This window comes from Gymnoscopelus microlampas (genome assembly GCF_963454915.1).
Source record: "Gymnoscopelus microlampas genome assembly, chromosome: 15".
NCBI lineage: Eukaryota > Metazoa > Chordata > Actinopteri > Myctophiformes > Myctophidae > Gymnoscopelus > Gymnoscopelus microlampas.
In genome coordinates, this window is record NC_139952.1 from 21,525,840 (window position 1) to 21,538,466 (window position 12,627).

At 43.1% G+C, this 12,627-nt stretch overlaps 2 protein-coding genes across 2 annotated transcripts in view; both read left to right on the forward strand.

Annotated features, from left to right (window-relative positions):
- Positions 1–12,627, forward strand: part of trappc3 (trafficking protein particle complex subunit 3) — a 787,905-nt gene that overhangs the window by 196,361 nt on the left and 578,917 nt on the right. The window lies entirely within an intron of this gene.
- The window catches only part of ptp4a2b (protein tyrosine phosphatase 4A2b), a 29,031-nt gene that overhangs the window by 1,033 nt on the left and 15,371 nt on the right, over positions 1–12,627 (forward strand). The gene's annotated exons all lie outside the window — the stretch shown is intronic.

Consider the following 12,627-nt stretch of genomic DNA (forward strand, 5'->3'; position numbering starts at 1 on the left):
GTCATTTTAGTATTGTCATTGTGACGATGGACATTTGAGCATAAGGACCGGGTATCTGTCTGTCAGTTGGTCTAAGTCTTAAGATTTAATGTAGTTAAGTTTGACCGGTAGTATAGTCTATACGTTTTCGATTAATTCAATCCTTGACTAATGCAAGGCTAGGAGACAGTTCTTGTCAGAATAAGTTATTCAGCCTTCCAGAAAGATTTGGCTAACGCTGGAGTTTAGGTGCCTGTGTAATTTAGTCCTCTCCCCTGGTTTCCCAAAACGGAAAGGATCAAAACCATTTAGACATGTGGGTTAGTTTAGTTAGACTGCAATTGAGGAAACGCGTTTGGGAAGGAAATTGACTAGGGTAGATCGGACAGCCACTGACAGTAGCAAGTTCTCATGCCTTTCAGTTTTCTTCCGCTATTGTTTGAAGATCTGACCCCCCACCCCCCGAGTAATCATTATCAATGGGTTACCAATGTGAATGAATAGCTCTGTACACACCTATAATTGGTGGATGAGTCAATGAGTAACTGGTGTAACAGGTAAGCTAATTGTACATTCCTGCCTATGAGTCACTGCAAGGTGACCTAATGTTCCTCCCACATGCGTAGTACAAGTACAAGATGAGCATGAAGGATACTTTAATCATTTGTAGATGATCCTTCATGCTGAGATACCAATTCATAATTTGCCAGTTAAAGGGCAAGACCACTTTGGTAGAGGGTTGGGTTGTGTAGTTACCTTGCCATGATGTAGCAACAAAGGTGGGCAAGAAATCAAAAACAATTTCTCCATTGACTAGAAATTGATAATTTTAAAATATGCTCCTCATTGGCTATATATTCTCCGTGCAATACATGGGGAAGAGGCTCAGAGGAGCTCTTTTAGCCTGTAAACAAACCAAACAAAGCTGATTCTGACTATAGAACATCACTAAACCCAGTACGTTTTTTTTTATATAAAATTGTCAACTTCCTATCTATTTAGCTATTTGTGTTAAGAAGAGACCCCTAGATCCGGATCTTCAAATAGGAAAATCAACAGGAAGTTGACATTTTTATTTAAACAACAAACAGTACTGGGTTTTGTGATGTTCTATGTACTGTCAGAATCAACTTTGTTTGCATTCTTTTACGGGCTGAAAACCCCCCCAGGGGGGTTTTGCCATGCAATGTAAGTCATTGAGGAGCATATTTTGAATTATCAATTTCTAGTCAATGATGCAATTATTTTGATTTCTTGCCCACCTTTGGAGTGACATCATGGCAAGGTAACTACACAACCCAAACCTCTACCAAAGTGGTCTTGCCCGTTTTAAGCTTTGTACATAACTGTCTTAATTGAGTACAATTAGAGCACACCCAGTGTTTGTTCCTAAGTTGCATTTTATTAATAAGTAGGTCATGTATAAGGTTGACCTCTTTATATGAATGCTAATTGTCACATGATGCTTGGGCCCAGAAATAGCCTTGCGTCACTCAGTGCAAATACAGTACAGCCCTAGGGTAGGCCCATGGAATGGGAGGCCCTCATTCATGGGATGCCATACCACATGTCACAGTCACATTGCCTGCGTGTATCCACTCTCTGTAAATTGCATTACATTTCAGTTCATATGTGTCCCTGCCTGTGCTCTACTGCACCTTTTGTTGCATGCAGTTAATGAGGATCTATTGTGGGGAGTTCCGCATTTTTGTAATATCAGCACAGCAATATCATAACAATGTTTGTCAAAGTGCTGTAAAACTGACATAAGATCTACACCAGAGGCTTCGTTAGCAGCATAGCATGTTGAGTTTCTATTGGGAGCCAGTAATGTGAGCCATTTTAAAAATCTAGCTTTGTCTGATCTGGTTTTAAAGCCTTGGATCTAGGCTGTCAGCTGTTGAAGAACTTTTTGCTGGATATTATTCAAGATCGCAATTGTTCTTTGTTATCCCATTTGCTACATTCAGTGTTAATATATTGGTTCATAATCTGCCTATAAACTCTTGCTTCCACGATCATTGTCTGACGTTGGTTCACCTGAACAGTTGGTCTGGCGTTGAGAGTAGCAGACATAAATATAGCCGGATGGGTGTGTGACATTTCACACTAACAACAGGCTGGTACCCCTCTCTGTATGAGCAGCATAAAAAAGGAGAGTGTGACAGGAAGGGAAGTCCTCAGCCTTGGTTACCGTAACTGTGAAAGGTGAGCTCACTGTCCGGTAATATGAGGACCTGGAGGACTGGCAGGGGGTGGGGTTCTGTGTTGTAGTGCTTTTGGCTGACAACAGGGTGCCTCGTTGTTGAAAGGTGGGGTCAAAGAGGTCCAGTTCCACGGCAACTGGCTTAACAGATTTGTCCATTTAAAAAAATCGTATGCCCAGACGTGCCTGGCTGCAGGGAAAGGAGAAAGAGAAAGGAGCACAAGCATTGGTTTTATTATGTACTGGATAGTGAAGCCCCCTGACCCCCAACTAATTTTGTTTATTTGATACTGGCCCAAAGTGATGCCCTGGAATTAACCTGTGCCACCTCCTTTTCATCATTTGGAGCATTAGTTGAATAGGCAGTAGGCACATCTAATCGGTAGCCATGGGCACCTTCTGTACTGTCTTTAATGTGTTGTTTGGCGAATCCTGCCTATGCTGGCACTGTGCTTGTTTACTGTTGTTGCCACAGCAATGCAATAAAGCAAAGGACCAAGCTAGGTAGCACAGACAGTGTCTTTGACGGACTGACAGCTCTTCTAGATGCTGCTGCAAGGCCATCCGCTGACACTAGCAACAGGTAGGAATAGGATTTCCATTGTCAGTAGTGTTTACAGTTCCTGTGTGTAGCTACAGCTAGACCATAGTTACAGATGGAAAAACACAGCCCTGTGCCAAAACATGCTAATGTAAAGGCTGTTGTTGTTATTGGAGCTGTTGTTTTTGCTCCGGTACCTTTATTACCCACCTTTCCTGATCCAGAAAGATTTATTGTTTTTATGTGGCACAGTGGTCTGGAAAGTGCTGGCCTGACACACACACACAAACAAGCTTGCTGTGTTTTTCCCATTCCCTTGCCACTGTGCTGTTTTCTCATTGGAGGATGTAGGGTCTTTTTTAAGCTACTTCAGTGGCTTATTAAAAAACATGAAACGTGTGGCTCCTACTCACAACATCGCCCAAGGCAGCTGTGTTCATTGGGACCATAAGACAGAGGGAAAGGGTTTGGCCACTACATCTGATCGAAGATTGCTGGCTATATTTTATATCTCAGGTAAATGTTGAAATGAAGGTAGCTTAAATTGTTCATAGATCTGTGCCATAGGTAGCAATGGCACCTTAACACCTCTATCTGTTCCTTCTGCCCGTCTGTGTAAATGTTTAAAGAGGAGCACCACTGCTCTCCTCTGATCTCCTCGAGACACAAACAAGCCCGGCATGAGCACCCGTTGCTACCCTTGAGATGATTTGTTGGTATGGCAACAGGCATCCCCTGACGTTGCTGTCAGAAGGCCATGTTATTCTCCAAATGTCAGAAGGATTGATGCTGTGGTGGGATTCCACACCTCTCGGCAGGAATGTGAGCAGGCTTTCCCCTCCTGCAAGGACCATGATGCTGGCCACATGCACATTGTGCTTTCTGTTTTTTTTTTGTCTCGTTGTAATGGCATGATTGCACTGCGTTAATCACATTGCCCCCACTAACTACAACACAGACGGATGGCATAGAAAATGGCTGCTGTCAGTAATTTGCCAGTATGGAAATTTCACTGAGGACAGTGTTTGGTTATATCTTGGCACTATTCATGACAGGAAGCCACGCATGGTCCAATTGATCTAATCAATGTTGTTGTCACATAGACCATGGCCCTACTACTAATTTGTTAAACAGAATAGAGTGACCTCATAGAATAGGGATTACTACCACTAAATATCTATGGTTAGTCTGTCTGCAGCCATACATGTAGATAGAGCCGGAGCCCTGGCCCCACTCTACGTGTGTGTGTGTGTGTGTGTGTGTGTGTGTGTGTGTGTGTGTGTGTGTGTGTGTGTGTGTGTGTGTGTGTGTGTGTGTGTGTGTGTGTGTGTGTGTGTGTGTGTGTGTGTGTGTGTGTGTGTGTGTGTGTGTGTGTGTGTGTGTGTGTGTGTGTGTGTGTCTGACCAGGCAGTGAGATGACCTTCTGGATGGGAGCCGATTTAGATTTGTGACAGGAGATTATGACTCATTAAAGAGCTCAGAGGCAGCTGGAGAACAGTCCTAAGACCCATTTTCCAGAACAATAGGGCTGTCTAGTGCATTTTCAGGCAGACATGATGAACCTAGATAAAGAACGGAGTAGGGTAGGTGCTCCACAATAGCAGGTGTAGATTTAAAATGCAGCTTGTTCTGTTGCTGCTGAACTTGCAAGTTACATCAACTGAATGCCTGGAGTGGGTCTTTAAACATTGTCTGTTATCTTAAAATGTAAATATTACATTGGAGTTCATAAATGAATGACCTCTGTTATTGCAAAATTATTGTTACTAAGTTACGTTGCGGAAGCTATATCCAATTATCCATGGTTGTTCTAGATGGATAACGTCTCAGCAGTCATTTGGTGATCCATTTAAAGAGTTAAGGAGAAATGTTAGTCGTTAGGCCAATGAAACGGGTGAATGTTCAAACTGGCCGATCCGGGCATTTGGCTCTACTCGTATATAGCCAAGAACATTCTGCCACCGTCTTTCCAATTGCTTCTTAGGCTTGATATTGCACTGGATTTGACTTGCAAATGCAAGGCCTGGAACCTTTTTTTCTTTAAATGTTTAAATCTAGGTAAATTAGATTCTTGTGATGTAATTGAGGCTGGAGTGGCCGCCCGCACATTAGGAATAGGGATGTCAACAGATGGTTTTGCAAATGGTTAGCGACATCATTCAGGGTTATACAGTTATGAAGCCATATCATCGAAATTAATGTACACAGAATGACTGATGTTTATTTTGGCTCCTGTTTGTGCACCTCAAATGCGGTGGGCAGCCTACTCCGTTTGACTTGTCCCAGGCTGGCCGCTTCAACGCTTGTAGGTTAGTCTGTTGATCGTAAGGTTTGCTGCTGAGACCAGCAGAATTCTTCTTTGTGTCCCCATCTGTGCATAATGGATCGCTTTTTAGCATGTTGCTCATGCTTCTGTTGTAGAAGCATGAGAAGCGTTTTGATAAGTTTACATACAATTTTGACACTGTCCTTCTTCGTGCAATGGTCCCAAACCGAGCTCCGCGTTGTGCATTTCCCTTGCTCTCTCTAATCTAGATCTCCAGATCCGGAAATGCTTGTCATGCGGAACATCCATTTATTATGTAAATGTTCGGTTCGGGAGGGCTCCTGTTTTCTGGAAGCCAGACCCCGCCCACCACGGCTCGCGCTGTTTGCGACTGGCGAGTGGAGACTTGCTCAAGCAGTGTTGTACACTACAGCCAGGCAGCACCGCTGGGACCAATGGTTAAATTAATACCTCGTTATCGTGACGCGCTGTGGGGAATTCGTGACTTGGGTAGGGTATGGAGGTTTTCTAGCGATAAAGTTGTGTTTATGAATGGTCACTAGAGAGAGATTTCAGAGGTGTTTGTACCTCCTGGTAATTGCCTTGTGTTCTGATCCTGCACAGTGCACACCCAAACCTCTGAATGATGTCATATTGTAGTTTTTGGGCCAGCCGAACCAAACAAATTTGGTTTGTATGGCAAACGCAGGCCATCTCCCAATATTGCTCTGTGTTAACGGAGTCTGGCCCCAGGCAGAGAGCAGCCCACTCTGCTCAAGCAACGTTAACTCCTTCAGTTCCTCTTAGCGACCTCCTGAAAACGTTTGGATCAATCTGCCAACATTAATAGTGGGGACTTACTTTAAACACGGTAACTAAACATCGTCAAGGTGAGCTGTTTCAAACTATGTTCTGTAATTCTGACATCACTAAAACATTCAAGTGGGAAAAGGAAAAGATGTCTTACATTACGTGATTTATTTTAGAGAGACCTCATCTAAGAAGTTAAGGGGCCAGGGCCTGTTAACCGGCCAAGGGCGAAAAGCTCAGATTATTGTACCCTAGTTATTGTACACACACGCATACGCAGTGTAGTCATGTTCAGTTGAACATTCATGTTTAATGTGTACACATTTCACTCTGGTTTTACTTCATATCCTTCCTGTTTTTTGTTTTGTTTTTGTTTTTGCCAGTATGGATGTGAAATAGGTCTTATGTTGCATTCATAGTGGTCTTAAAAAGTTTATGTAAGTTGACCTGCATGAACCGTGCGACTTGGCCAGCAGTGTAACAATATTCTATGTCCCCTTCCCAACAAATAGTAGTCAGATGTTATTGTATACTGCCCATTTTCTCCTAATTGTAAACTTAATTGATGGGAGGCTGGTATCTGAATTTGTGTCAGGTTTGAGGAAATGAGCAGCCAGGCTGCTACATGTCTGGCCTTAGACTCTATCTCTTTTCCCAAACCCCATTCCTCTTTCCATTCTCCTTTCTAAGGTACCGAGCCCTGTTACAGTGACAGTCCACTCCTTTTCCAAAGAAAGAGCAGAGCATGTCCTCCCCACACCCTCCATCTAAGTGCTATCGCAGGCCTTTGATCGTCACACTGTTTATCTGTGCTCACTCAGAGGCCACAAGGCAATGTGATAAGTAGGCTTTGCTGCGCGTGTATGCATGCATGCGCGCATAGGGGCTTCGTATGTTCAGGAAAACACAGGCTGGGTTGCTCATTCTCTCACCACACAGAACAAATCAGAATAACATCTGCAACACCGCCAAAAGATTGTTTGTGTATAGGTGTGTGCGTGAATACTTGGTGCTTCATTTTAAGACTCATGAAGCCGCTTGAGACTAGTCTAGGCTTTGTGTTGAATTGTGAACAGTAGTGCTTAACCATTTGTCAAATGCACATAGCCTATTTTCCTTTTGATGTTTCTATGCTTCATAGCTCACCATGTCAACAGACCTTTTGCTGTTGTCTTGAGTGGATCAAACAGGACTGAATAGGCGAGGTAAGACTTACTTTGTGGCGAACTTGGAAAGCCTTCAAAGTACGATAGTATAGCCAGAGGCACCCAAGGAATGCAGGGAGGCAGGCCTCAGGAATTGTGTGTATGTTTGTGTCGTTTTGTTTTGGGGTGGGGCGGTGGGGGGTGTAGAGTGGTAAATGGGCATGTTTGGTAGAGCTGTATGTATTTCGTCTATTTCTGGGTGACATGAAATAAGAGTTAAATCACATGTAGTTAGGAAAGTTTTGATACTGGAACAGATATCTTTACTTCGATATCCGAATGCATTTTCTACATACAGTTGTATAAACAAAAGAAAATTGCATTATACATTACGGTAGAAATCTTTGGTAAAAAGCAGCTTCATAACATAAAAAATATTGTGTAGCCATTTCTAGACCAGATCTGCAACCTGCAAAGCAAATTGATCCCAGTCTAGTACATACATTAAAGCCCGATTTACACTTTGTTGTACAACAAAATAGCCGTTCTAGTAGGGCTGGCCTCAAACCCATTTATTAGGGTTCTGACATTTGTTGGTGTTCCTAAGTACTAGGGCTGAACGATATGGACAAAATCTCATATTTATGCCAAATATGTTAATATCGATACGATATTTTAAGTGTTCTTAAGTATTCTAAACTAATCATTCTTCAAAAAACAGCTTATAACAACAATTACAAGTGTAGCAACTGTGAAATCGAAGCATTCTTCAAAAAACTAAATGTAATGAGTCAATATCACTCTTAATTTTAAGTAGCCTGTTAATGGTTTCTCACACTTGTTATTTGATATTCTATCTAAGGGTAGCAAACTATGAAGCAGGTAGGAGGAATTATCAGTAATATGACACACACACGTATGCTCGTTGCACACACACACACACACACACACACACACACACACACACACACACACACACACACACACACACACACACACACACACACACACACACACACACACACACACACACACACACTTCCCGTGCCAGAGATGAACTGCCTTGCAACAAGTTGACGACAACAAGCGTGCAGAGAAACAGAGGGAATTTATTTTCCTAGGTACTGGCTAAAAACAAAGGGATGTTACTGGCTTTGGACTAGGCAAGTGGGGGGAATTTATATCGCCCATATGTTTCCTTTGTGATGTTAATATCATGAATGTTCATATTGAGATAGCGATACGATAACGATATATCGTTCAGCCCTACTAAGTATATGGTACAAAATGTTATCAATTTTTTATATAATTGTCAGGCACAAACAATGAAGGCACAGCTACTGCGTGTAAAGTCCAGCGCGCCTCCACTTTTAATGTTGGCATCACACACACACATGCGCACACACGTATATAACGTTTAGCATGCCTATTAGACAGCCATTATCATCAGAATTATAGATCTTGATACAAGCATGCTGCATGGCTCATTGACGCTGATGAGATTTAGGTGTGAAAATGTGGTGCCAGAATGATCAGGCTTTTTTGACACTCAATCGTATCAAATTAAAGCAATTAAGGTGGTGCCATAAAGGTATTGAAGTTCAGTACCCAGCCATACATGAAGGCTATTAGTAGGTGCGGTTTAGAAGCAATTGTAAAACTAACAGCATTTCTATGTAAAGTGAGAGTTTTTCAGTTTTACATACAGCTACAAAAACAAGCTTTTTGTGGCTATTGCAAAAATAAGTAATTGTTAGCTTTGGCTGATGGAAACCTATGACTGGGATTTCATTTAGCATTAAAAGAGTACCCTTCCATCTTATATGAAAGGCTGACTGTGCAATCTCTGAGTCAATTTCAGATTAATACTCAAAGAGGGAGGCTTGTATGTCTTCAAGGGCTGCCATAGTAGTCTTGTGAAGAAAAAAAACGACTGCTTTAATATTCCAGACGGTGACAACCACAAGCCTGAGTCAGACCGTCTGCTCATGCTGTTACCTTTACAGAGGTAAACACAGACGTGCCTATTACTCTCTTTGACTTTTTCAATCCTAAGGCCCTAGTCTGCTAGAAAGGACTATTCTTACACCGAATATATTTTAATATTGCATTGCCAGCATCTGCTAATATTAACCATTGCCTTAGATTACCTTGCCTAACCATATAAGCTCAGCTTTAAGGAGAGAGTCCTGATTAAGCTGCACCTGTTATATCAACTCTCCCATGATGATGACTGGCTGCTTTCTAAGAACCCTTGGGTAGAGTCATAGGAATTTACCACATTATCACCCTGTCACTGGAATAAAGTCAACAAAGCAGAATGCCACACAAAATGCCAAATCTCAGTATCGCTTTCTGGTCCAGTGACAGGTATGCAAAACTTGGTGTGCAATTTATGAGAGGCAGAGCAACAGAGCCTGTGCTCCCAGCAGGAGTTTCGAGTTTGTGTTGAATGGGAGGGAAAGCTCCTCTGCCCCCGTCCCATCTTGTCCAGACATGCCTGGGCTTTTATTTTCTTGACTGGTACTTGGGGTATTGTAAACGGCAGAGGCCCAGGAAAGGGATAAGAAGCACAGTGCTGTGCATAGGCATTGATCCAGTGTAGGTGCGTGCATGATGCGTTTGCTTGCCTGTATGGGAGTTTGCCATTATGTGTGTTCATGCATGACTGATAGGGCGAGTGGGCTGTTGTCCAGGGCGCTTCCTGTGTGCCGATTGCAGCAGCGACCTGTCAACATGCCCTGCATTGAGTCCCCTCAGTGCTGGACTCTGACCCAGGAGCGGGTAGCTGATAGCCGTCTTGTTAAAGTATGGTGGTATTTCCCTTTGCTTGTGACACACTAGAGGCTCAATGTGACTACATTGTCTGTGTGGGTGTGTGTATTTGCTTGTGTGTGTGTCAGTGTGAGAGTGGCCTTGTCTTTAAGTGTGAGCCACCCGCACAGCCTATCGCACCGCTGACGTCATGGCAGGCAACCAGCTGGGTCCTCAGGGCAGGTGTGAACTACAGCTTTATCTAGGGCAAACTATCACTCAGTTGTATATCTCTTGCTGCCCTTTAGTAGACGAAAGGCTGTCCAGTAAGCATAGGTTGAGCACTGAGGAGCTAAACGCCGCATGTTGGTCAATCAAAAACCAAGAGGGACCACAGGAATGAAGGGAACCCTCTGGTCAGTTCTCTCCTTGCACGCACAATGCATCGGGAAGTGTTAAGTCCGATTTTCACATGTCCTCACGATAGAATGCTAGGATTTATGTGATAGGATTTATGTAAAGTATCGCCAACTTCCCCTTTCAGTGCATGTGTGTGTTTGTCTGAGAGCAGGGCCTGAATTTTGACACAGGATTGTGGGAATTGCGCAGGTTTAGCACTTAATAATACGGGCAATTCGCAAACACATACAGCGATGTTAATGTATTCAGCCAACCTGAATGCAAGAGAAAATAGTTGGAAGAGGAGAGCTGTGTGGCGTGCACTCTTTCTCCAGAGCCATTCTGGTCTGTGCCATTCTCTTCAAGGGTACAAGCATGAGCCCCCTCACTTAGCTAATACTTATATATATGTGTATATATATACATATATATACTGTGTCTATAAGCTTGTGATGCAATGTGTGCCTGTAGATCAGCTATTTTAGGTGAACGATACAGACGTACCAATAAAATGTGGGCACAAAACGTTTTTCTCCCCCTTCATCTCTCTCCGTTTCATCTCTATTTGTTAATATTCAAATACATATTTTAATATGGAATTTTTGGTGACAGCCCTAGCATGCATGTATGTGACTATGCGTGTTGTGTAAATGACCGGATACAGTAGGCGGTCTTCAGTGTCTAGACCGGATCTGAGGATTGAGCAGTAAATGGAGTACAGAGGTGGTCTGAATGTGGATTAACTGAATGATTTAACCAACCCAAGTTGGTAGCTTAGCATATCTAGCAGTGTTGCTAAATGCGTCCCTATTATTTTACTGAATTTTGTGATTGAAAGTTCCACGATTATATCATTGTGAAACCTAAAATAAAGATTTTTGATTATATTCCATAAACTGTGCGGCCTTAGTGTGTATGGGGCAGCGCTGTCATGGTATTTTATCTCCCTCATGCTGTCCATGCTGTTCTCCTTGTCCCTGAGGCCAAGGTCTCAGAAGCAGTGCAGGGCTCCCTCCCATGTCCCTTGTCCCTCCCTCCGCCCTCCAACCCAGGCAGGGATGGCAGGCACTCCCGTGCTCCCTGGCCTGACGCCCACACAGCAAATTAGTCCTCCGGCTGCTCCGAGGCAGCACAGGCCAGTCAAGCCCAGTCTGATCCCAGACAAAACAGCAGCAAGACACCCAGGCACACCCATAGACCACCAGACACTGGCTGGACGCAATACTAACATCTGACCCAATGGGAGGAAGAGGATGAATTCAGACATTCCACATTTTGTGTATAAGGTTAATGTGTTGCTCCAGCCTTCTTTCCCAGTTCCAAGCTGTGTGCTCTGTTTCTAAGCGCTAAGGCCCTGCTTGCCTCCGGCGCTGTTTGTCTAATTTTATTATTGCTTCATGTCATCATGACCCAAGCCAGTTTTGAAAGAATTCATTCAAAGCTATTTAAATTGCTCTATGCAAATTAGACCACGAAGTGCCGCTGATACTGCTGCTGCTATGACAACTCTTGCATAGGCTAAAAGTCCCTGTTTGCTTGTGACCACTTCTGTGCCAGCAGCTCAGCTGGATTTGTCGTCCAAATCGGTTGGGATTAGGATACGACAGTGGTTATAGTGGCTATTTGGTTCTCAACCTGTGGGTCAGGACCACCAGGGGCGTCCCCACACAAGTGACAATTTAAAGACTTTTAAGACCTTTTTAATACCAAAGAAAGAAAACCATTACTGCATCAAAAGTAATCGCAAACTATACTATAAAAACTGGTCAAACATTAGCCAAATTGTTAAATAATATAAGAAAGAGGCAAACAATACGAGGCATTGTGAGCTTGTAGATATGCTATTTTCACAATGTTTATCTGTGGAACAGAGTCAAACTAAATTGAACGCCTCAACTTATACAATTCCAAGTTCTTGTCAGGGTGGGGAGGGTCCACAGCTCAAATATGATTATTTTGGGGGGTCGCGGCCTGAGAACCACTGGGCTATTCAACAATTCTTCTAATCCCCTATATTTTCACACAGTTAAGAGATGTTTGCGGGTTAAGGAGGAGGAGAGGGAAGCTTTGGGAGATCATTAGATGGGCTCTTGGGCCGTATGTGGTGGTGCTCCCTGGTGGCCCAGGTTTTGCGTGTCAGGGAGCTGCCTCACCTCCACCATTATGAACTCCCGTGGCAGTTAAGCCATTAAGACCGGGAACGCATCTGTCATTTTTAGCTATAACCATTATTTTATACTTTGCCTATTAAAAAATAGCAGATATACAAGCTCATAGTGTGGCACCGAGTGCCGCACTATGAGCTTGTACTTGTACATCTGCTATTTTTGAAAAAACTTGAACATTTGTGCAAATATTATATATATTTCTGATATAGCAACATACAGTTTTTCAGGAAACTGTAAGGATTTAGAAGACATTTGTAGATGCGTTCCCGGATTGAATGGGTTAAATCCCTTAGATGGTGAAAGGCGTTCAATTAGCCTTGTGTTAGAGAGGATCACTCACAGCCCTCACCTTCTGTGCT